The sequence below is a fragment of the Brassica napus genome, chromosome C5, assembly GCF_020379485.1.
Source record: "Brassica napus cultivar Da-Ae chromosome C5, Da-Ae, whole genome shotgun sequence".
NCBI lineage: Eukaryota > Viridiplantae > Streptophyta > Magnoliopsida > Brassicales > Brassicaceae > Brassica > Brassica napus.
This window is the reverse complement of record NC_063448.1, coordinates 516,332-543,354: the sequence shown is the minus strand read 5'-3', so window position 1 is coordinate 543,354 and position 27,023 is coordinate 516,332. Positions and strand designations below refer to the sequence as shown.

General features: G+C 36.9%; 1 long non-coding RNA gene and 1 pseudogene across 1 annotated transcript; one reads left to right on the top strand and one right to left on the bottom strand.

The window, feature by feature from the left end:
- The first annotated feature begins 840 nt into the window (after positions 1 to 840).
- Positions 841 to 3,229, top strand: LOC106401065 (annotated as a pseudogene).
- Positions 2,998 to 10,088, bottom strand: LOC106398048. Its single transcript, XR_007323646.1, has 2 exons — positions 9,373 to 10,088; positions 2,998 to 3,735 (listed from the first exon to the last, which is right to left on the bottom strand). It is a non-coding gene; the product is annotated as an uncharacterized LOC106398048 (long non-coding RNA).
- Between the last annotated feature and the right edge of the window lie 16,935 nt (positions 10,089 to 27,023).

The window sequence follows — 27,023 nt, the reverse complement described above, 5'->3', positions numbered from 1 at the left end:
CAGTTTCAGGAAACGGAAGAGTAATTTTTTTAATTATCAATTCACTATATGTACTTGTGTAATAAGTACATGGTATACGTGTGATAATGTCACGGGTGTTACAAAAAAAAAATAACGTCACGATATCCGAAGAATGCTTATAAGTTATAACAAATCAAAATATAAGGCGAAAGACTTGGACACTATTTCATCAAAAGATATATATGATGGCCTAACACATTGTAGTGATAACCACTAGCCTACTAATCACCTACTTAGTGACGCCGAAAAGGAAAACTAAATTATAAACTACTTTACGTTGGTGTATGGGTTCTATATGCTGGATTTTTTTTTCCAGACTTTTTCTTTGAATTAAATTAGCTGTAAACAATTCGGTCAACGTTACAGTTCGCAGTTCATAATCTTCTAGATGGTTTTTTCCAGCTTAAACCAACGTTACACTCGCAATTAGACCAATAACCATAATACCATATACGATCCAAGAATATGTTTTTTTCCAACCTAAAAGGATCGGGAGTGAGGAGGGGACAAATTAAAGAGATAAGCACTCTCCTTCAATTTTTTAAGAGGGAAGGAGAGGAAGTCAAATTCGAGTTTCTCACCTTCGTATTTGGACCCTACTTGGACCGTCCAACTTTTAAAGCTTAAGAAAGATTAAAAGGTTTCTTCCTACTTATTTACCATTGCTTTATAATCTACAAAAAAAAACGGTAGATACTGTATATTACAAAATGAGAGAATCAAAAGGTAAATCGAACAAAAATATCCAATATCTTAATTTAGGTGAATTGTATTTAAATAAAAAAAATGAGAGTTTTGATGGGCCTATTTAAATTCACAGTTCACACTCTCCCTCCAAAGCAAACCAACCAAAGCAAAAGCAAAAGCAGAGAAGAAGTTACTCAGAGAGCAAAGAGAAACCGACCGGCGGCTAAACTCTTCACCGAAAGAAAGTATGGAAGGGGAGAAGCCAGGGTTTGGATTCCGTCCGTACGACGAGGAGCTCGTGGGTTACTATCTCCATCACAAAAATCTGGGAAACGATAGCCTCGTCGACGGACTCATCAACGAGATCAACATCTACAGCGTCGATCCTTGGAACTTGCGCTGTAAGTTGCCATCTTTTCTTTTTTTTTTTTTTGTTGCGCGAACGAAATTTTCTCATTCCTGATTTTTAGGGTTTCCGTTCTCTATCTCTGTCTCAGTCCAATCGAGAGAACCTGTTTTGTACTTCTTCTCCCGTAGAGATAACAAGTACGCGAACGGGAATCAACAGAGCAGGACAACACCTTCTGGGTTCTGGAAGCTGACCGGAAACCCCGTGAATGTCATTGATCGGTGGGGAAACGTGTCTGGATCTCGAGGTGAGATAATTGGTCATAAGAGGGTTTTAACGTTCGGCAGGGGGAAAAACAACAGTGTCTCTGAGGTAAACAAAACCAAATCTGATTGGGTGATGCACGAGCTTCACTACACCGTCTTGCCTGAAGACAAGGTATCCCTCTTTGTGTGGATGCTTGTTTTGTCTCAATAGCTGTTCAATGTATTTTAGTTATAAATTATATTGAGGGATGTCTGTACTACACCTTATATATTTTTTGTTTATGTTTATAGAGGACCTATGTGGTATGCAGACTGGAATATAAGGGTGACGACGTGAACATCCTATCTCCTAAAGCAACAGATTTCACTCCCACTTTTGTTCCCACTATGGCCAATAGTGCAAGCTCTGTGGTCAGAGTCATTCTCTTTATTTTCTCCTCTTTTAACTTTTGACTTATGCAAATCTCCCCCTCAACTGTTTATTTCTTGTCCAGGTCGACCAATCATTTCAAGTGAATTCAGAATATGACAACCCTTTCCCCGAGTATCAGGACCATCTGTTCAGCGGAATCTTTGACATGTTTGATACATTTCAAGGATATTCTGATAATTTAAACCCTGTCTTGGAGTATGGTTTACCAAATCAAAGCAATTCGTTTAGTGACCATCTCAGCGTCCTTACTCTGCTCCATTTGAAGATGATTGGGATACGCAAATGCTTGGACAACACCTTGACTCTTTGGAAAGGACACTTACGCGAAACGATCCCAGCCGTCACCGCCCTAAAAAGCCTGTCACTGGGGTTTTACCCGGTTATAGCAGTGATAGTGACACTGACTCAATGGTAACGCCACTTTACAACACAATCTTTATCACTTCTCTTTTTAGAATTTTGCTTACACGCAGGGTCTGTTTTTTTTTTAATGGTTTTTAATAGATTGGAACAGATGCTTGGAGCTCGACTGATAGTGTTGGTAGTAAAGATGGACCATACCATACTCCTAAAGATAATAATCCATCAATGATTACTGTTGAGCCTTTGGACAATCATGAGGCACAAGAGCAACCAAAGCAGCTGGAATTGCAGTTGCAGGGCAAAGAAAAGGTGATTGTTATTATTAACACTCTCACTGAGAAACATGGTTCTGATGCAAAATGTGGAATAATAGGATTTGACTGAATAAACGCATAAACCCTAAATCATAAACCCTAAACCATGTTTTTAACAGATTGGGACAAATGCTTCGAGCTCGACCGATAGTGTTGGTAGTAAAGATGGACCATACCATACTCCTAAAGATAATACTCCATCAATGATTACTGTTGAGCCTTTGGACAATCATGAGACACAAGAGCAACCAAAGCAGCTGGAGTTGCAGTTGCAGGGCAAAGAAAAGGTAATTGTTAGTATTAACACTCTCACTGAGAAACATGGTTCTGATGCAAAATGTGAAATCACAAGTTCTTAGTTACATTACATGTTAAATTATGAGGGGATTTGATTATGTTTTGCTGGTGATAAATAAGCAGCAAAGCGAATGCGTGTTGAAAATAGCTGAAGACGCGATCAAGAAGGCTCCATCCACTTCTGCAGTGAAACAGAACTGGATTGTTCTGGAGGAGATAAGTCAGAGGAATTCACGGTGGATCTATCTCAAGAACATCATTGGCCTCTTATTGTTCATCATCTTCATCATTGGTTGGATCATTCTGGTTGGTTAGGTGATTAAATCCGGCTCTTGCTCACAAGTTTCCTACTTTCTTTCTTGTTTTCTTTCTTGTTTTGGGTTTCTTCATCTGTTTTCTAGCTCGGAAAAGTCTGCAGTTGTGCAATAAGAGAGAAAAAAAAGAGAGGTAAAATATATATATATATATATATGTTAGGGAGAAAAAAAGAAAAGAGAGGTAAAAAAAAATATATATGTAGAGAAAAAAGAAAAAAAAAGCTATGTATCATTTTGTGTAGACTTGTAAAATAGATAAAACGATTTTGCATTAAAAAAAGATCTAAATTGTGTTAAAATTGTTGCTGGCTCAATGATTTGACAAAACTGACAAGAAAAGCAGAGAACCAACAATTAAAAGCATCATTTCTACCAAAACATAAGTATTACTTTACCATTGATGTTAGCAATAGAGATAAAATGAATTAGCCATTGCAATTGTATAACACATACATTTATTGAGCTGGAAGAAACATGTACAAGAGTTTGATATTTTCTTCAAAAACAAAAGATTAAAGTGGAAGTTGAAGTTGGAATCTTAAAATTCTGAACAAGGAAGATAGATGGACAAAAGATCCAAACTGTGTGAAGAATGTTGTTGGCTCAATGATCTGACCCACCAAGAATCTAACTGTGTGTGCGATTAAGCATACAGCTATGCATCTGCTCGTGGATGATTCAGTCATCACTGGTTTTGAACACGATGTTGACATGAAGCAGAATTAAGCAGCTAGACTTGAGAATTAAGCTGCCAGACTTGAAAATACTTATAAGATTTTATAAGGTCTTATGAAGGTTTTATAAGGTTTTATAAGGTTTTATAAAGGTTTTATAAGACTTTATAAAAAGCACCAGACTTGAGTTTAGAAGTAGAAGACCAGACTTGAGAAGCAAAGAAGAAGAAGAAACGAGAAGAAGACCGTTGAGTATTTTAAACAATAAATATTTTATTGTATTGTGTATAGAGGCAACTTGCCTTTAAAAGACTTGGATCTAGATCCACAATTTTAATTTCAAGGGAATAGAGTTTCTCTCAGATCTACTTTCTCTCTCTCTCTCTCTCTCTCTCTGTTCTTCAATGTTCTTCATCTACATCTCTTTATCCTCACATTCTTTCATGGTATCAGAGCAAGTAAGCTCCTGAGATTCATTCTTCTCTACTCTATTCTCTTTACTTCCACAAATCTCTGATTTTTCCTTTCTATTTTTGGTAAAGTTCATCAAGTTCTAGAGTTGTTCTTCATTCCCAAAAAAAAAAAATGGAAAACTCATACACGGATGTCTTTAAATCTGTGTCTATTCCGGTTACCCTCAAGGGAACCAACTACTTACTGTGGTCTAGACTTGTCAAAACCGCTCTTGGAGGCGATGTCTTTGGGAGTATGTTGTTGACGGCAAAGACACCAAGAAGACCATCCTAGGAGAGGATGGTAAAGAAGTTGTTGTTGCGGCTGAAGGAGGTGGAAAGAGAAGTCAGAAGGATCTCATGGTCCTTTCCATCATTCAGAATAGTCTTGAAACCTCTATCTTGGAAGTTTACTCCTACTGTGAAACTTCCAAGGAGCTGTGGGATACTCTCCAGAAGGTATATGGAAATATATCTAACATTAGTAGGGTGTTTGAAGTCAAGAGGGCTATCAACACTCTCAGTCAAGAGGACACTGAATTTTCCAAGCATTTTGGGAAGTTCAGATCGTTGTGGGCCGAGTTAGAGATGCTAAGACCGGCCAGTCTTGATTCGGATGTACTTAATGAGAGAAAGGAGCAAGACAAGGTCTTTGCTTTGTTGTTCACTCTCAACCCGGGTTATAGTGATCTAATCAAACACATTCTAAGAAGTGAAAAGCTTCCATCACTTGAGGAGCTTTGTGCTCAGATTCAAAAGGAGCAAGGCTCAGTGGGACTCTTTGGTGGCAAAGGAGACCTTATCATAGCTAACAAGGCTGAAGGAAATGAGCACAAACATGAGGGCATAGCTAACAAGGGGTATTACAAGCCAGAAGACAAGAAAGTGTGGGTGTGTGACCATTGCAAGAAAAAAGATCACGGAAAAGACAAATGTTGGATCCTTCACCCACACCTCAAGCCTCAGAAGTTCAGGACACCTTACTCTGATGCAAGGGGGAATTTCTCTGGTAAAATGGGCGAGCCATCTACTCGTCCCATGAACTCGGTTGCGGCTGGAGAAGGGAAGACCTTGGGATTCAGTGGCTGTTCTATCATGAGGACTACCCAAGATGAGACAATCAAGAGGTCTGACCTTGATGTTCTCATCAAAGCCCTCAAGGAGAACTCTGGTAACACACTTGGTTTATCTTTGAATGCCTCTTATAAACTGTCCAATGCTCTTGTTACAACCTTGAATGCATCTGATAGCTTTAAGCCAGTAGTTATTGATTCTGGAGCTTCTCACCACATGATTAGTGATGCTAGGTTAATCAGTAATGTTAAGCCTGCCTTAGGCAATGTTATGATTGCAAATGGCGACAGCATACCAATAAAAGGTGTAGGAAACTTGAAACTATTTGAGAAAGATACTAAAGCATTTTATATGCCATCTTTTGCATCTAATCTATTATCTGTCAAGAAGGTTGCCACTGATCTTAACGGCAAGGTTATTTTTAGTCCTAATGATGTCGTATTTCAGGATATTGAGACTCTTAAGATGATCGGAAAGGGTGTTACTAAAGGGGACTTGTACCTGCTTGAAGACACCACGACTAGATCATGTTTACCTTATGCTTTTAGTTCAATCCATGTCTTAGAAAATGATGTATTGTGGCATGCTAGGTTAGGCCATCCCCATTCTAGAGCACTGAACCTGTTATTGCCTAATGTTTATTTCAAAAATGATGGATGTGAAGCATGTATTCTTGGCAAACATTGCAAGACTGTGTTTCCCAAGTCATCTACTATCTATGAGAAATGCTTTGATCTGATACACTCTGATGTCTGGACTGCACCATGCACTTCTAGGGAAAATCATATATATTTGGTCACCTTCATAGACCAGAAATCTAAATATACATGGCTGACTATGATACCATCTAAAGATAGAGTACTAGATGCATTTATAAACTTCCAGAGCTACATAACTAATCAGTTCAATGTTAAGATCAAAGTATTCAGGTCAGATAATGGAGGGGAATATACAAGCACAGCTTTCAAATCCCACTTGGCCAAGCATGGAATAATCCATCAAACCAGTTGCCCTTACACTCCACAACAAAATGGTGTAGCTGAGAGGAAAAACCAACATCTGATGGAAGTGGCCAGGTCCATGATGTTCTACACCAACATGCCTAAGAGGTTCTGGAGTGATGCAGTCATGACAGCATGCTATCTCATCAACCGAACTCCAACAAGAGTCCTTGATGATGCCACACCTTATGAGGTATTGAACAAAAGAAAACCATCTATTGACCATTTACGGGTATTTGGGTGCTTGTGCTATGTATTGCAAACAGGTGATCATAGGAACAAACTTGAGGCCTGAAGCACAAAGGCAGTGTTCATTGGGTATTCTACCACTCAAAAAGGTTACAAATGCTACTCTCCAGAGACAAGAAGAGTCTTAGTATCCAGAGAGGTCAAGTTTGTGGAATCTAGAGGCTATTATGAGGAGAAGAGTTGGGACAATCTCAAGGATCTATCTCAAGGGGCCTCAGATAGGGCAAACAACCTACGGATTATCATGGAGAGCCTAGGTATCATCATGACACCAAATGAAAGAACTACTAGTTCAGAAAATAGTTTAGATCAAGCCAATGGTATGGATGCGGCTGAAGAGGCTTCTCATCCTAATCCTGAAGGGGGGAATCAAGAGGATTCGTCTACTGGTCAAGAGGAACCACACATGGGTTAAGAGGATCCGCAGACTACTGATCAAAAGCAAGAGGTTCATGATCAGGATGAAAGCCAACAACAAGAGGAATCAGATCAACAAAATGAAGTTGAAGCTGAGATTGTTGGAGAGGTCCAGCCGCTTAGGAGAAGCACAAGGGTGAGAAAGCGTCCATCAAATTGGAAGTATTTCAACAGTCAAGCAGTAGCCCATCCCACTCAAGCAACTTGCTCCCTTGCTTACTATCCAAGAGATCATCAAGCCTTCATCACCAATATAGATCAAGAGTATATTCCGAGGACCTATGAGGAGGCAATGGAGATAAAGAAATGGAGAGACTCAGTAGATGATGAGGTCAGTGCCATGATCCGAAATGGAACTTGGTTTGAGAGTGAGCTCCCCAAAGGCAAGAAAGCTATCACAAGCATGTTACTATTCACTATCAAGTACTTGGCTAATGGGCAACCAGAAAGAAAAAAAACCAGACTTGTTGCAAGAGGCTACACTCAAGTCTATGGTGAAGATTTCCTTGACACCTTTGCTCCAGTAGCTAAGCTTCACACAATACGGATTGTACTCTTATTGGCTGTGAACTTAGAATGGGATCTGTGGCAAATGGATGTCAAGAATGCTTTTCTACAAGGAGAGTTAGAAGATGAGGTCTACATGAGACCACCACCTGGTATGGAACACCTTATCAAACCAGGAAATGTATTGAGGCTGAAGATAGCCATCTATGGTTTGAAACAATCACCCAGAGCGTGGTACCACAAACTAAGCACCACACTCAATGGAAGAGGTTTTGTCAAGTCTGAAGCTGATCATACCCTATTCACCCTCACTAGCCAGCAAGGAATCATTGTCATTCTCATCTATGTTGATGACATTATCATCACAGGCAGTGACAAAGAAGGGATCATCTCGACCAAAGCGTTCCTTAAGGCTTCATTTGATATCAAGGACTTGGGAGAGCTCAAATACTTTCTAGGGATCGAGATGTGTAGGTCTAAGGAAGGGTTGTTTCTATCTCAAAGGAAATACACCCTTGACTTACTAAATGAGGCTGGAGATCTTGGTGGAAGAGCTGCCAAAACACCTCTAGAGGAAGGATACAAAGTGATGCATGAGGGGGAGATTGAAGACAAGTCATATGAAGATGTAAAGCACTATAGGAGAATGGTGGGAAAACTCATTTATCTTACCATTACCCGACCAGATGTATGCTTTGCAGTAAACCAAGTAAGCCAACACATGCAAGCTCCCAAGGTACACCACTGGAACATGGTTGAGAGGATTCTCAGGTACCTAAGAGAGGCATCAGGCCAAGGAGTATGGATGGGATGCAATAGAAGCACTGAGATTGTTGGGTACTGTGATGCGGATTGGGGAGGAGATCAACTACTGGATATTGTACCTTCATTGGAGGCAATTTGGTAACATGGAAGAGCAAGAAGCAGAAGGTGGTGTCTTGTTCAAGTGCTGAGGCAGAATATAGAGCTATGAGGAAGCTCACAAGCGAGTTGATTTGGATCAAGGGACTTCTTAAGGACTTGGGAATTGAAGTTACAACGCCAATCACGATGCATTGTGATAACCAGGCTGATATACACATTGCTAGCAACTCAGTCTTCCATGAAAGGACCAAACATATAGAGGTAGATTGCCACAAAGTGAGACAAGCCGTAGAGCAGAAGATCATATTGTCGTGCTACACAAGGAGTGAAGATCAACTAGCTGATATCTTCACCAAGGCAGCAAGCACTAAGGTATGTGAGTTCATTCATCCAAAATTGGGACTCACAGACCTATCATGTCAATGATCTCTCCTTCATGAAGTGTTCTACTCTTTTTCCTTGACTTGGGTTTTCTCCCAAAGGGTTTTACCTAGTTGAGGTTTTAGTGAGGGAATACTTCATGGCTTCCAAGCTTGACTTGTTCCACATGGTCAAGCTTGAAGGGGAGTGTTGACATGAAGCAGAATTAAGCAGCTAGACTTGAGAATTAAGCTGTCAGACTTGAGAATTAAGCTGCCAGACTTGAAAATACTTATAAGGTTTTATAAGGTCTTATAAAGGTTTTATAAGGTCTTATAAGGTTTTATAAATGTTTTATAAGGCTTTATAAGAAGCACCAAACTTGAGTTTAGAAGCAGAAGACCAGACTTGAGAAGCAAAGAAGAAGAAGAAGAGAGAAGAAGACCGTTGAGTATTTTAAACAATAAATATTTTATTGTATTGTGTATAGAGGCAACTTGCCTTTAAAAGACTTGGATCTAGATCCACAATTTTAATTTCAAAGGAATAGAGTTTCTCTCAAAACTACTTTCTCTCAAATCTACTTTCTCTCTCTGTTCTTCAATGTTCTTCATCTACATCTCTTTATCCTCACATTCTTTCACACGAAACAAAGTGTCCGAGGTTCCAAAACAACAAAATAACTGGTCTTGATCAATCGATAAGCATTAGTAATTGAAAGTCTGACCTTTAAGAGCCATGGAGTTGGATGTTAAGACAAGTATATCCATAATGAAGATCACTGACACTGGGAACTCCATACCTGTAATAAACAAGTTTCTGACGTTTTAAGCAAAGAGACATGATTATGAAAAGCATTAGAGGTTTGGCACTCCGATATGAGAGGAGGTAAAGCTACAACATACCAGCATCGCAAGCAGAAAGATCTTGAAGTAACTTGATATTAATATCCCCAAAAAAATTTCTCTTTTTCTGCCAATTTTCAACAAAACCATACAGAAATCAATCTCCATAGAATGTTTTAGATAGCATCTCATACACCAAAAGAAAAAAATATCAATGTTTGGTGAACAACTCATAATATGAAGAAGAATGAATGAAGAAATCACCTGGAAACTTCATTTAGCAAACCCTTAGCAGCAATGGCAAAAGAGAAGATGAATGCAAGATTTGTAGTCAGGATGTCGACTAGAACCTGTTACATGCAAAAAACATTGTATGCAAAAAACATTGTACTTTATTTTCTCAACTACCTCAATGACCATAAGAGGAAAAAGAGAACAATAATTCTAATAAGTCTACAAAAGGATATTAAAAAAAAGAAGATCCAACCTTCATAGTTATCAGAACCAAGCTCGATTGCTCATGAGTTCTTCTCAGTAACAAACTTCTATCTTTGTTGAGTAGTTTAAAGCTTTTCAAATAAGGTTGATGTATAAACACCACTAACTACACAAATGGTTTGATAGCCGAAAGAGTACGAAACAAAAGGATACATGAATCTAGAAGAAGATAAGCAAAGACCAACTTCCACAACAGATGCTGCAACAAAAAAAAATTGGGATTAGCCTGATAAATCTTTTTGTATTCTTTTAACCATGTATAAAATCAAGAGCTGGAGATCAAAACAATTTACCTGAATATTAACAGTTTCTTGATTAATTTCATTGTAGAGGGCCTATACACTTTGGGTCTGTGTAGAACTAAATCGATGAAAATAATCTGCCAAATTAATCAAATTTTAGAGCATGATTAACGGGGATTCTTAGGGTAGGATTCTTAACGAAATATAAGAATCCGTTTCTTAACTTTTAACTAAAAAAACTAAGAACCAGCTCTTAAATAAGATATTTAAAAGCTGGTTCTTAGCTTTTTTAGTTAAAATTTAATAGACGGGTTTATATATTCCGATAAGAACCTCACCATAAAAAACCCCATTAACCCGGGCTCTTAATTTGGGGTTCTTAACTCATGATTTGACATTTTTTTTTACACTTTTCGGCTAAGAACCGGCTCTTATATCTCTTATTTAAGAGCCAGTTCTTAGCTTTTCTTAGTTAAAAACTAAGAAACGGTTCTTAACCGAAGCTAAGAACCCCAAGAACTCGGATTAATCATAGTCTTAGATTCTCCAAAAGAGAAATTTGGCAACATGCACATAACAAACCAAAAAATCGACAATATAACCATAACCTTCATTAGGCTACGATATTTATGTATTAATTTCTATTTTACCCTTTCTCACTTTCACCTCTTCTTCTTAATTAACTTTATAAGTTTAAAAAATATTTATTTGAATTTTTTAAATACTTTTAAAAAACATAGATTTTTTTTTCTATAAAAAAAATTTAAATTTTGTAAAACGAACATATATTGATAAATTAAATATGTACAATTATAATAAGAAATAAGATTTTGTTCTATTCTATTTACAAATCTAGAATAGAATTGATATCATACAATCTCTCTTTCTTCTATCTCTCACTCTATCTCTCTTCCCAATCTCCATCTCTAAATCCTTCGATCCTTTCTTCTGAATCAATATTTCCCTTTTTTCTCTATCTTTCTATCTTTTGTATCTATATCTCTCTCTAACATGTAATGTTTAAAAAAATGTGTTATTGTATTCTATTCTATTTACGAACATAGAATAAAATTTTAACTATACATTCTCTCTCTCTCATCCGATCTTCGTTTTCATACTTATATTTCTATTTGTAATCGTTCTTTTTTCCATATTTTTACATATACACAATACTTTTCATATACGTCATACTATTCCCCATCTTCAATTATTTTTATCTCATTTTACTTTTCTTCATTTATTTCCTATATATGTTTACATAATATACTATTTAGTCATAAAATATAGAACAATATATTTTATTATTTAAAATATAACATTCAAATATATTCTTTTACAAAATTTAACATATACTAAACATCATTCCTACAAATAAATATGTTTTTTCATATTATTTATTACTTAAACTGCATTGAACTCTATAAATAAATAGTACTAACATATATGGTTAAAATGATTTATTCTATATCGAAATTATAAGTAGAATAGTATATGATCATAGTGTGTGATATACACAGGCCCACTCACGTAAAGGACTGCGATGTCTATTTATATAAAAAAATGACACATTTTTCGAAGTATGGTTATATTCTTCATTTTTGCTCTGCTATACAGTAAATTGCCCCTTCCCCAAAATGAATAGAAATGAGACATCACCTCTCTTACCCCTATCTCTTGAAGTCCAATCTCTGAAGGACCTTCTTAAATATTATTTTCTTTTTGAATTATTTTTAATTCGAAATACTGGTTGATTACATTTTTACCCTTCATTACAAACCTAAATATTAAAAACTAGATTCATTTTTATTTACTCTCTCATTTTTTTTTCTTTTCTTTCTCTCTCTCTCCCTCCCGATGGTTTCTCTCTTCCTCTCTGCAACTTTTCTTTTTCTGGTTTCTTCTTCTTTCTTCTTTAACATTGATACAGGCTGAGAATCAGGCAAGACAAAGGATCGACCAGAGGTTCAAGAACTCGGACTGGACAGATCGGACAGACGGCTATGGACGGCTAGGCGGTTGCGATGGAGAGGGGAATGGCCGATCTGGTTCCTGAAACAGATGAGTATTATTTTTATGAGTTTTTTTATGGGTTTAAAATGATGAGCTGAAAGAAAACTAAATAATGATCTAAGAACTGAAGCAAATATGACTTTTTATGGGTTTTTAAATTGAATGGAAATCTAGAACTATATGATGCAAGAATGAACAAAGTAAGTGAAGGATAGAGATATGGGGGATGGATCCTTGTTGCTGGATGTGTGTCTCTCTCAACAAGAACAGTGGATGGAGGTGGATAGATATGGGATTTGGCTTGCTGGATGTGTATCACTCTCAAGACAAATCGATGGGTGGAATGGAAGTGAAGAATCGCCACAAGCTTGGTGGTTTGGAGCTTGATAAGACTCGGCTGCTCTCTCTGTTTCTCACAGGGAAAAGACTTAGGTTTTCTGAGTTTGCAAGGCAAAATTATTTCATAAAAGGTATGGCAAAAATCGCCAACTACAAGTAGTTTTATAGGGTTCACCCCTTATGGGTCTTAAAAATAAAAAGGCCTTAAACAGGCTGGCCGAAAATAAGGCTGAAACAAAAGCCCAAAGTCTTAACCAAATAAATAAATAAAAACAAAGATAAACCAGACAACTGGTTGTCGGTTTGAGAAGACCTAAACCAGAATTCATAGTATGCTTGCATGTTGCCTCGTTAAAATCTTTCGGGAAAACCCAGTGGGACAAAACCCGATAAGGAAAAAGAGTACAACAGCATACCAATCCTTCTGATGTCGGCTAGTTCTCAGAACCATGAAGAGTTGGAGTGGATGAAATGGAAATGGGATCTGGTCCAAGCTCGGATGTGAAAATGAGACGTCCGGGTTGGTTGAGTCTGAACTGGATCGGGCCGGTCGCGTCCTGAACCTCTGTTGGGCCGGCTTGATCTTGAATCTTCAACTGGACCATCTCCTCAATCAGCAGCTGGTCCTGGTCAGTATGTCCATCACGATCAAGGATTTGTTGGACAGCCTTGGTGAAACCTTCTCGCAAAGCCCTGGTTCCACTCCGGGTAGTCGGACCGCGTCTAACTATGGGAACCTCTACTTGGATGGCCTCATCATTCCCTCCCCCTTGAAGAGGTTCTGGCCTCAGAACACCATCATCTGCAAAATCATCAAAGCTATCTGCATGGAAAGGAGACAAATCCGAGACATTGAAAGTATGTGAAAATTTATATTCGGCAGGGAGGTCAAGGATATAGGCATTGTCGTTGATCTTCTTTAGGATGCGGAATGGTCCTGTCCCACGGGGAGAGAGTTTGGACTTCCGTGCTTTTGGAAACCTCTCGGGCCGCATGTGTAACCACACCAAGTCTCCGGGTTTGAACAGCACCTCCTTCCTCTTCTGGTCATACTTGGCCTTGACCTTAGCCGTCTTGGCCTCTATTCTCTCCTTAACCTTCAAGTGCATGTTCTTAACAAACTCGGCCTTATTGGCTCCATCACGACTGCGGTACATGGAGCTGGGCAGTTCGGTGAAGTCTAAAGGAGTCTCTGGCTGAAACCCATAAACAATCTCAAAAGGTGACATGTTAGTAGTAGAGTGCCTAGCATGGTTATAAGCAAACTCAACAAAAGGCAAACATGACAACCAATTTCTTAAATTCTTACCGACCGTAGCTCTCAACAGCTGAGAGAGTGTACGGTTTACTACCTCAGTCTGGCCGTCGGTTTGGGGATGGCAAGTGGTGGAGAATAGCAGCTTGGTTCCCAACTTGCCCCATAGTGTCTTCCAGAAATGACTGAAGAACTTGGTATCTCGGTCAGACACAATGGTTCGAGGAACACCATGTAGTCGGACCACTTCTTTGAAGAATAGGTCAGCGGTCTGAGTAGCATCATTAGTGGCGTTACAGGCTATGAAGTGGGCCATCTTGGAGAACCTATCTACCACTACAAAAATGGAATCCTTGTGGTTTATCTTGGGTAAACCCAGCACAAAGTCCATAGAAATGTCTACCCAAGGGTGGTTAGGAATCGGCAATGGCATTTGTAAACCGTAAGGATGTGACCTGGACTTGGTTTTAAGGAAGGTAGTGCACTTGGCACATATGCTCTCCACGTCCTTCTTCATGTTTGGCCAAAAGAAATGTTCGGTTAGGACACTCAAGGTCTTGTCCCGACCAAAGTGCCCCATGAGGCCGCCACCATGGGTCTCCCGAACCAGCAGTTCCCTCATGGCTCCTTTGGGAATGCACAACCTCTTTCCCTTGAACAGGAACCCTCCATGCTGGTAGTATTGTCCGAAAGCTCCCTTCTCAGTGTTCCTGAAAGCCTCATTAAAATCAAGATCAGTGGCAAAAGATTCTTTAATATGTTCGAAACCCATGATCTTGGCCTCCATAGTCACAATGAGAGTGTGTCTCCGGGACAGTGCATCGGCCACCACATTGCCTTTGCCCTTCTTGTACTTGATCACATAGGGAAAGGTCTCCACGAACTCGAGCCATCTGGCGTGCCTCTTCTTGAGCGTGGTCTGTCCCCTCAGGTGCTTAAGTGTCTCATGATCTGTATGAATAACAAATTCCTTAGACAAAAGGTAATGCTGCCAAGTTTCAAGGGACCTTACTAGAGCGTATAGCTCTTTGTCATAGGTTGGGTAGTTGAGGGCAGCTCCACTCAATTTCTCACTAAAGAATGCCACTGGTCGGCCTCCTTGAGTAAGAACAGCTCCAATGCCTGTACCTGATGCATCACACTCAATCTCAAAAGTTTTATTAAAATCAGGAAGTGTAAGAACGGGTGCATGAGTTAAACAATATTTAAGCTTGTTGAAAGACTCCTCTTGGGCAGGGCCCCAAACAAAGGATACATTCTTCTTGATCACTGAGGTCATGGGAGCAGCAATGGTGCTGAAGTCCTTGACAAACCACCTATAGAAGCTGGCTAGGCCATGGAAGCTTCGGACATGCCTAATAGTGGTCGGCGCGGGCCAGTCTTGGATGGCCTTGATCTTCTCCTCATCAACCTTCAAACCCTGTGAGCTCACAACAAAGCCTAAAAATATTAACTGGTCAGTGCAAAAGACACACTTCTTGAGATTGGCAAAGAGTCCTTCCTGCCTGAGCGCCTTCAGAACCTGTTCTACATGACTAATGTGATCGGATAAGCACTAACTGTAAATCAATATGTCATCAAAATAGACAACCACAAATTTACCAATGTAGGGACTTAGAACCTCGTTCATAAGCCTCATGAAGGTGCTAGGGGCGTTGGTAAGACCAAATGGCATCACGAGCCACTCATACAAGCCTTGCTTGGTCTTAAAAGCAGTCTTCCACTCGTCACCCTCCTTCATCCGCACTTGGTGATAGCCACTCCTAAGATCAATCTTGGAAAACATGGTGGAACCACTCAGTTCATCTAACATATCATCAAGTCTAGGAATGGGGTACCGATATTTTATGGTGATGTTGTTGATGGCTCGGCAGTCAACACACATACGCCATGTACCATCCTTCTTAGGCACCAAGAGGACGGGAACTGCACATGGACTGAGACTCTCTCAAATGTACCCCTTGTCCATGAGGTCTTGGACCTGTCTCTCCAGCTCCTTAGCCTCCTCCGGATTAACTCGGTACGCGGCTCGGTTTTGGAAGTGGGGCGTCGGGCACAAAGTCTATTTGATGCTCAATGCCTCGGAGGGGTGGTAAGCCGGCTGGTATCTCCTCAGGAAATACGTCCTTGTACTTGTCCATTAGCACTTGCATCTCAGCTGGGCAATCTGGTGCCTCAAAACTTGCAAAACAACCTTCCTTAAAGACCATTAGTAGCACCTGTGTATCTTGCTGCAATGATTTAATCACTTTACTAGAAGAGATGAAAAGGTTAGTTTTACTAAACAGCCCAGACTGATCCATGGCTCTCTGCATTTCGTAGACCTCTTGGGGGCTGAGAGGAGCCAGGCTGTGCTTCTTGTTGTTGTGGGTGAAGCTGTAGGTGTTAGTCCTTCCATGGTGAATGGTATCCTTGTCAAACTGCCAAGGCCTCCCTAACAGCAGATGTCCGGCTTGCATAGGAACCACATCACACTTCACCTGGTCCTGGTACTTACCAATACAAAAGGGCACAACAACTTGCTCCGAGATTTTAAGCTCCGTCTCATCATTGAGCCATTTAAGCTTGTATGGCCTGGGGTGGGGCGACTTTGCTAGCCCTAACTTGTCAACAAGGTACCTGCTGGCCACATTAGTGCAAGAGCCACCATCAATAATTAAACTACATACCTTGCCCTCCACGCTGCATCTCGTGTGGAAGATGTTCTCTCGTTGGACGGTTTCTGGATCAAAGAGAGCACTGAGAGCTCGTCTGACCACCAGTAGCTCACCAGTCTCAGCATAGTCCACTATCTCATCTCCTGATGCAGCCGACCCTACATCGACCTCGTCTTGGGACTCATACTCGCCGTCCGCCTTAAGGATCATGACACGCTTGTTCGGACAGTCCCTGGCGTAGTGCCCCTTTCCCTGACATTTGAAACAAGTAATGTCACGGGTTCTTTGGGCTGGAGTTTGTCCCTTACCTGGTTCGGATGAGCCTGGTTTGGACTGGTCGGATTGGTTCTTCTTGAACCGGCTTTCCACTTCAACGGACTTGTTTTTCTCAGCTCCTTTGGATCCGGATGGAGCCCATGGCGTCTTGTTCCTGGCACTAGAGGCGTTCTTCCTCCTAATGTGCTGCTCGGCCTGGACGGCATAGTGGAGGAGGTCGTTGAAGTTGACGTAAGTCTGCCTCTCCACCTTGCGAGCGATGCGGTCTTGAAGACCTTCCAAGAACTGTGCCATCATAACTTCTTCGGTTTCGCGCGTCCTGAGCTTGTTCTTGAGAGCCTCGAACTCTTCAAAGTATTCTTCCACGGTCCTAGTACCCTGAGACAACTTGCGAAAATGTTTTAATAAGTCCCGCTGATAGTAAGAGGGAATATACCTTGCTCGGAGTTTAGCTCGCATCTCATTCCAAGTCTCGATCCTATAGACCCTGCCAACCTCGGCTACTTCCCTGTCCCACCAAGTTAAGGCATTGTCCGTCAGTTGAGCTGCGGCTAGGGCGATCTTCTTGGCCTCAGTATAGCGGTAGTACTCAAAGATGTACTCCATGCGCTTCTCCCACTCAATGTAAGCGTCCGGGTCGACCTTTCCAGCAAAGGTTGGAGGAGTAAGTTTGAGATCCTTGCCTCCTTGCCAAGCGACCTCATCATCCCGGAATCTCCTACGGATTGGGCTTCCATCGCCTTGGACCCGATACTCCCGCCGGTTCCCACGTCCAGCCCGTTCGTACCGCGGCTCGTCCGGTTCGGTACGGTCAGTGTCTGAGTTGTCCTCACTAGATTGGGACTGTTGCTCTTCTGGAATGGGTCAGTTTCTCCTCCTTGGCTGTGGAACATTAGCTCGGTTTCTTCCTGTTATCTGAGCCAGCTGCTCAGTCACAGTAGCCAGTGTGGCTTGGAGTTCAGCATGGTTAGCCAACAGCTGAGCATTGATCTCGGCTTGTGTTGGTGCTCCATCTAAGTCTCCCATGTCTCCTGCGACAAGAGGAAAAAAAAGAACAAGTGATTTGCAAAGAATTCAAAAAGGAATGAAAGAATATCTAACTAAGGCATGCAATGAATGTAAAATTTTTTTTTTTTGAAAATGAAAAAAAAGGGAAATCGAAAATTTAAAATATGGAAAGTACAATAAATTTTTTTTTTTTTTTAAATATGGAAAACTTAAAGTGCAAGCCAAGAAAGATTAAATGTAATTAAATGAAAATCTGACCAAAAAGGAAAACTGAAATCGATGGATGCCAAAAACAGATTTCTAGAATGATGGATGCACAAAAATGGATCAAAAGATATGCAAACAAAACCGGTTTTGAACTCGCCAAGAACAGCAAGAACAAGTGCAAAAAAAAATTTTTGAATAACAAAAGTAAAAGGGTAGGATACAACCGTAGGTGTAGGAGCTTTGAGCTCTGATACCAAAATGATACAGGCTGAGAATCAGGCAAGACAAAGGATCGACCAGAGGTTCAAGAACTCGGACTGGACAGATCGGACAGACGGCTATGGACGGCTAGGCGGTTGCGATGGAGAGGGGAATGGCCGATCTGGTTCCTGAAACAGATGAGTATTATTTTTATGAGTTTTTTTATGGATTTAAAATGATGAGCTGAAAGAAAACTAAATAATGATCTAAGAACTGAAGCAAATATGACTTTTTATGGGTTTTTAAATTGAATGGAAATCTAGAACTATATGATGCAAGAATGAACAAAGTAAGAGAAGGATAGAGATATGGGGGATGGATCCTTGTTGCTGGATGTGTGTCTCTCTCAACAAGAACAGTGGATGGAGGTGGATAGATATGGGATTTGGCTTGCTGGATGTGTATCACTCTCAAGACAAATCGATGGGTGGAATGGAAGTGAAGAATCGCCACAAGCTTGGTGGTTTGGAGCTTGATAAGACTCGGCTGCTCTCTGTTTCTCACAGGGAAAAGACTTAGGTTTTCTGAGTTTGCAAGGCAAAATTATTTCATAAAAGGTATGGCAAAAATCGCCAACTACAAGTAGTTTTATAGGGTTCACCCCTTATGGGTCTTAAAAATAAAAAGGCCTTAAACAGGCTGGCCGAAAATAAGGCTGAAACAAAAGCCCAAAGTCTTAACCAAATAAATAAATAAAAACAAAGATAAACCAGACAACTGGCTGTCGGTTTGAGAAGGCCTAAACCAGAATTCATAGTATGCTTGCATGTTGCCTCGTTAAAACCTTTCGGGAAAACCCAGTGGGACAAAACCCGATAAGGAAAAAGAGTACAACAGCATACCAATCCTTCTGATGTTGGCTAGTTCTCAGAACCATGAAGAGTTGGAGTGGATGAAATGGAAATGGGATCTGGTCCAAGCTCGGATGTGGAAATGAGACGTCCGGCTTGGTTGAGTCTGAACTGGATCGGGCCGGTCGCGTCCTGAACCTCTGTTGGGCCGGCTTGATCTTGAATCTTCAACTGGACCATCTCCTCAATCAGCAGCTGGTCCTGGTCAGTCTGTCCATCTCGATCAAGGATTTGTTGGACAGCCTTGGTGAAACCTTCTCGCAAAGCCCTGGTTCCACTCCGAGTAGTCGGACCGCGTCTAACTATGGGAACCTCTACTTGGATGGCCTCATCAAACATCAAATCCGATAGTGAACTCTAAGATTAGATCCGGAAACCTGAAGAAGAAACAGATTTGCGGTGCCTCACAACCTGATATGGCGACGTTGAAGGGGACAAAAATGGAAACAGATCTGCGGTGCCTCACGATTTAGGGTTTTTATTGTCCTCATGTTTTCGATTTAGGGTTGTAAATTAAGATTATGGGTTTTGTATGATTAGGGTTCTTATTGTTCTCTATAGATCTGGGTTTTTTTTTATATGATTTAGGGATTTTATTGTTCTTGTTCCCCCTTTGCAAAGTATGTTTCGTGTTTTTCATTTATTTTCTTCAGATCTGGATCCAGTATAACTCGGTATTACTAACTCAGTCAAATTTGGTATAACTAACTCAGTAGTACTTAGTATTGTGCAGTATAACCAGTAGAACTTAGTCGAACTCGTTATAACTAACTTATAATCTGGTATAACTACACTCAATAGTACTAAGTATAACCCAATATAACTCGGTATAACTACATTCAGTAGTACTCAGTATAACTCAGTATAACTTAACATCAATATTACCCAATAGAACGAAGTATAACCCAATACAACTAAGTAAAACTATACAGTATAATGTAGTATCCGAAATTTGAAAATTTGAAAATTTAAAAATTTAAAAATTTGAAATTTGAATTTTTTTTTATGATTTAAATTAATAATTTCGAAAATGCAAAAAGGCAAAATCGGATATTCATATTTCATTAAATCAACGAGGGTATAGGAGATTTGAGAGGTCCAGAGGAGATTGTCTCTGCCACAAGTGGGGGCCTGGGAGAAGTTGGCTCATCTCTTACTCAGCTGCTCTCCTCTCTCTTTCTCATGAGAAGAAGCAATTCGAATCCGAGTTCGGGTCCGGGTCCGGGTCCGCAATACGGATCAGGATTTGGGGGACTTGTTTTAAATCTGAATGGGCCTTTATATGGGCCTAATTTTTAAGTATAAACCGGGGTTTCGGAGCCCAAACTAAAATATCATTTACATACGTCTACAGAATCAATTAAAAAAACTGTGTCATGTGACCTAACATTTTAAAATGCGTAGATCCATAAACTGAAATGAATAAGAAGATACTGTATTACTTTAGGAGCAACATATAGACTTTATAGTTTACACATCATATACTAAACTTATTTAACGCTATATTCTTAAGTCCGAATTATTGCAATTGGCCAGACCTAGCTAATAGAAAGTCTACTGGTTTTCATTACGTTGCTATATCGTAGTATTTGTTTTTTCAGATATAATTAATAATTTGCGAGGTGCACACGTTTATAAAATAACCTTTATATTGCATTCCTACAATGATACATAATATTACATATGCATTAAGATATTTGAAGGCATACCTTTGATTTCTACAAATAAAATACGCAAAACAACTGGTATATGTTATTCTCATAAACCTTTAAACTAAACGATATAATTGAATTTTATACAGTTGTTCCAAATCACTATAAGTTATCCTTTTATGGAGAGGCAATAAGCACTTTTATATGACCTATTATCTTTTTAAAAGCTTAGTTATTTGATTGTGTTAGCAAACACACTAATGAAGAAAGTACACTTACTGCGTTCCAAATGTGTGGAAATAGAAATATGTATCTTTCTAACTCTTTAAGCGCTAACAAATAGTAGACAGAAACAAGGTTGTGACATTTATATTTAATTTAAATAATAATTTTGTAATGGTCTAACTATCTTTTTTTTTTTTTTTTGAAACACACTTGTATTAAATCCTCAAATCAAAGTAGGCGGAGACAATAAAGCCAGTTCAACAGACAAACTCTGTTTTGCTAGCATATCAGCTTCAATGTTTTTTCCACGGGGAATCCAGCTAAAAGAGATAAACTTAAAACAAGAAGATAAAGATAGGATATCAGCCAAGACCCCATAGAGGCCAGCTAGAGAGGTTTCGCCTTGATTGTCTTGATTAGAACTGCCGAGTCCGATTCACACCTGATCCTCGCATTTCCTAGTTCCCGGCATTTCCAGATGGCTTCTCGTAGAGCCAGAGCCTCCGCAGCCAAAGCTGTTTTCACATAGTGAGCAGGAGATGAGAATTGAGCGGTTCCACTTTGATTTTCCACTGTCCATCCCAGACCTGCAATGTTTAAAGATTCTTTCCAGGCAATTGTGATTTGAGTTTTATTCCTCTAAAGCTTTAATCGATGTACATGTATGATACAGTGTGGTTTAATTTCTCAATGCCAATCATCATATTTGTTAATGTTTAAGTTCAAACCACATTAGGTTAAACTGTTGCCAACTTTTTATTCTATTTGTTTTTTTTTTTAATGTATAATGATGGTTTATACTTTGATCCCCCATGGTGTTAGATCATCAATCAAACCTATTTGGAGTAGTTCAATAAATATGGAATTTGATATCTCTATAATATTATTTGAGAAATCAGTTTCCTATGTGTCGCTTTCACGTTAACTCTCACGATGGTTGATTACACTGATACCCTTAATGAATTAATTTACATTTAAAATACTATTATTTATTATTTTATTTAGTTTCCTTTTAAAAAATTTCCAAAAAATATACACATATAATAAAAAGAAATTTTTTTATAAAGTTAAAAAAAAAAGAAGAATTGAAAAACGAAAAATATATGTATATATAATATGATTTCATAAAAAAGAGAAAGTTCACAAAATAGTAATATTACATTTAAAAATATTTTTAAATAACAAAAAATATAAGTTTGAAGTAATAAAATACTTTCTTTATATCTATATTTTCTTCGATGAAAATTATAAATTTCTATATAATGTGATTTCATTAAAAACAATTTACACAGATAATTTTGATATTAGAAACAGAAATATTATTTCTTTTAAATCATAATTTAAACAATACAAAAAGTTCAAAGTAATAAAATATTTTTATATATCTATATATTTTTTAGATGATTACATAAAATAATTAAGTAACATAAACTGATATATGTTTAATTGTCTAAAAATATTTTATAATTACTAATATTGAAATGTTTTATTCATTTTCATATATTTAGTTGACTATAATATCTTTCAATTATAGCAAACAAAATATCGATAAATTATATTTTACTTATATAATATTATTTTTAAATACAATCACAATTTTTTTACTGTTTATTTTTAAGATATATTAAAAAAACTAAAAATAAAATTTTAAAATAAGCATCGTTTGATCAGATAATTACAAAATAGTTTATTGAGGTAGATATATTATATTTTATCATTATTAAAGTTAATTTTTTTTAATATTAAATATACTTTTAAATTTTATGTTTTTATGTTTGTGAAACTTAATAGAACCATAATCAAAATACCAAAGTAAATCTGAATTCTCATTTTTAAGATTATTTAAAATAAATTTTAGTTTTCATTCAATAAATCAAAGGCATAAAATTATTTAGAATTTTTAAAATATTTTAATTATTGTAAATATTGATATCTATTCATGAGCTTTCAAAAATGTATACGCACGTAACTTCCTATTGATCATCGCTTTATTTTCTAATATTTTTTTTAAAACGTCAACATATAATTTGAAAAATATTATGAAAATACATGCACATTTGACTTAATTATAATAAAAAAATACTTATACTTCATTTTGAAATTGAAAGAATATATGTAACTCAATATACTCACAACATGAATGATTCGACTAATCCAACTTATATCTAAAATCATAGATTTAACTACGATAATAATATATAATTTTATAAGAATAGTAATTTATTTTAAATATATAAATCATATGACAACTCAAAACATATTAAAAATGAAAATAAAATATTAACCAAGTGTTACAATTTAGTTCTTTTGCAAAATTTATATATATGGATGAGACTTCAGAATAATATCGTTTCGTTATATTAATTTATGTAATTTGGAATCAGACACTTTAGTTTATTATTTTTTATTTCATTCTAAGCACAATATATCTTAAGTTATACATAATATTCATAAAATATATTTACATATCTAAGACAACAACCACCTACATGAAAATAAGAAATTAATCAAAATTTTAATATATAGAATAAAAAATATTACAGTTTGAATTCATATATGCAATCTAATTTACCCAAATGATAACTAAAGCGACTGAAAAAATAACAAAACCGGTTAGATATAACATATATAAAATCATATGTATAATTAAAGTAATACAATATTATTAATATAAATGATGCATATAAATTATAAATTAATTTAAAATTAAAAGTAAGTAGTAATCAATTATATAATATATTTACTTTAGAAATATTTATATCCGTGCATGAACACGGAAAAATCACCTAGTAAACAAATAATAATAATGATGGTTCTATACTTTCCATAAATTATATCTATTTGTTTCAAAACAATATTATTGTAGATTCGTATAAAACCAGGAAATCAAAGGAACTAATGAATTACTCTCACTTGATATTTGAAGTCAGTTTTTCATCCAGAAAGGCACTTAAAGATTATACAAATAAGATGTTAGGAAAGCTTTTAGTTCAATGCTCAATGAAGAAAATAAAATTAAGTGCATTTTTATTCTGGAAGATGCGAGTGAAGTTTGGCTAGTACTATATTGAGAATTTTTTTGGTTGTTTCTTTTGATATTTGTATGGATGACATTAATCTTTTCTCACAAGGAAAGTCTCTTATTGGTCAATATGAACCACTTGCTCTTTTTTCTTTTATCATGTGCTCTCTTCTAAATCGTTTTCTTTACAACGAACTACTAAGATTTTCTTGGTCATGAATGTAGCTTCGTCATTTGAAGATACTAAATGAAATCTCCTTTTAGATTTTTTTTTCTTTCTAATGTTTTGTTGCCCCCAACTGACTAAATAGCTATACGATGCATCATTGTTTGTCCAATTCAAAGCAATCCATTCCCTTGTATTTTTTAAAAAAATTCTCATCAATTCAATATATATGCTTGTACGATTTACTCAGTTATATGTACATATGAAACTAACTATCTACTTGTCATGATATCCCAAGACTAGAAACGTTACGATATACCAAGATTGGTTAAGAACTCGATTTTTAAGGTGAAAGACGTAGCACTTTTCATCAAAAGATATGGCCTAACATATGGGAGTGAGAGCCACTAGCTAACACCTACTTAGCGACGCCAAAAAAAAGGAAAAGAACAAAAATTAAACTACTTCTCACTTTGTGTATGGTTCTATTGCATTTTTCCAGACTTTTTCCTTTGAATTAAATGAGCTGTAAACAACACGGTCAAATTTTCAGCTCGCAATTCGTAATCTTCTAGATGTTCCAACGAATGACCACAACATCATATGATCCAAAGAAGATGATTGGTCCACCCTCTGGTATTAGTCGGAAGGTATTCTAAACTCGGGTCAGGCAGTGTGGTACGCTTTCGGGCTAGCCCACTCTGTAGCACTAAGTGCGTTCCTCTCCGGGCCGACCGGATCAGCCGATAGGGTTTATCAAAAAAAAAAAAAAAGATAAACACCCTCAATTTTTAAAAAGGAATAGTGAAGATCCTCTTATATTAAAAATAATATGTGTGTTTACACATAGCTAGTGAAGAAAAAGAAGAAGAAGTCAGGTTCAATGTTCTCACCTTCGTGTTTTGGTCCCAACTTCGACCGCCCAAAAGGTACGATTAACCCCGGTCTTTTAGTTAGGGTTTTTAACTCATGATTTGACTTTTTTTATATATTTTTCGGCTAAGAGACGGCTCTTAAATCTTTTATTTAAGATACGATTCTTAGCTTTTCTTAATTAAAATCTAAAAAAATGTAAAAACCATCTATTAGCCGAATCTAAGAACCCCACTTAAAAGACGGGGGGTTAATGATGGTAAGCTTAAGATTATTTTTCTTTTGGACAACAGTTAAAGCTTAAGATTGAGATTAAAATCTTAGTTCTACTCTACTTACTCGGGGTTTATTCTCTCTACCATTTGCTTTTATAAACGGTAAATACTGTAAAAATATATTTTTTACAACAATGAAACTAAAACATAAATTACGACATACACGTCGTGATAATTCACTAGCTCTTGTATTTTCTGCGTTCGAGACTTTTTAATCTCAAAAGTCTGGAAATACTTTTGTTCGAATTTCTGATTTTTTTTAGTTTTTCTGATTTTCTGTTCCCTGTCTCTCTATCTCCCAGTTCAATCGAAGATCAAATCGAGAGATCCTGTTTGGTACTTCTTGTCCCGTATAGAAAAAAACGGGGGTCGACAGAGCAGGACGACGTCTTCTGGATCGTGGAAACTCACCGGAGACCCTTTTGTGGTGTAGTCTGACATAATATGGAAAGTATGTAGGGAAAGAAAGTATGTAGGGACAGAAAGTATGTAGGGAAAGAAAAAGATAAAAAAGTATTTACCATTTTGTGGTGTAGTCTGACATAATAGATCGAACGTTTCTACAAAAAGAAGAGAACCCAAATTTTTTAAGACTGTTGTTGGCTGAAAGATATGTGACTTAATGTACTAACACATGAAAATAGGATAACTAACAATTAAAAGCTTCACTCATGCCAAAACCTAAGAGCATCTCCAAAAAGACTTTATTTTGAAGTTTCTAAAATTTTATATTTGAAGTTCAAAGATGTTATTCTCCAAAAGCAAAACTTCAAATTTAACTTTAATTTTTTTTTTGTATTTTATACTATGATCCTTATACTTGTCATAATTAATTTAAATTCATAATTTTTTTATAAATAACTAGCACATATATAAAAATATTACAACAATATCAATTAATAAAATGTTATATTAAAATATAAATAACATATTTAATATTAAACTTCAAGCAAAATACCATATTATTCCATAAAATTATTTCCCTAATGTATATATGATCAATTAATGTATTTCCAAATAAAAATGACTTTCTTTATTTTTTTAATTTGTAGATAACAAGATAAAATTGTTGAAATCGGGTGATCTTAATACTTGTAAATACATTAGATCTGAAAAAAAAAGTAAAAAGAGGAAAATAAAATATTGACAAAACACTTAACTTCTATCGATCGATGATATTAATACTCGTGAATACATTCGATCTGGACAACAAATAATCGGACGAAAAGACACCAAAAACAACAACAACCATCTTCGGTTACACAAAATTTGTGGACAATATTTTCAAGATTTTCAAGATTTTGGAGATTCCAAATCAATTAAGACGGTATTTTGTAAATACGTAATTATCTTGTTATAATATTTAAATTTGTATAATAGTTATGTCTTTATGTAATTTTTAAAAGTTTTGTTGTTGTTAAGTTTATTTTATATTGTTGTTGTCTAAATCTAGTTTTAAAATATTTTAAATTTTATTTTAAATCTTTACTTAATTTTATGTGTAAAATTTAAATTTATAAAAAAATTGAAATTTTAAATTTATAAAAAAATGAAATTTTTATGAGATATTTAATTTTTAAGGTTTAAAATGATAAGTGGAAAAATATTTAATAATTATTAATGTGATATGTAATTGTATGGACCAAAATACAAATACAATATGAAATTTGAAATTTTAAATAGTTAAACTTGAAATATAGAGTTTCTCTCATCTTT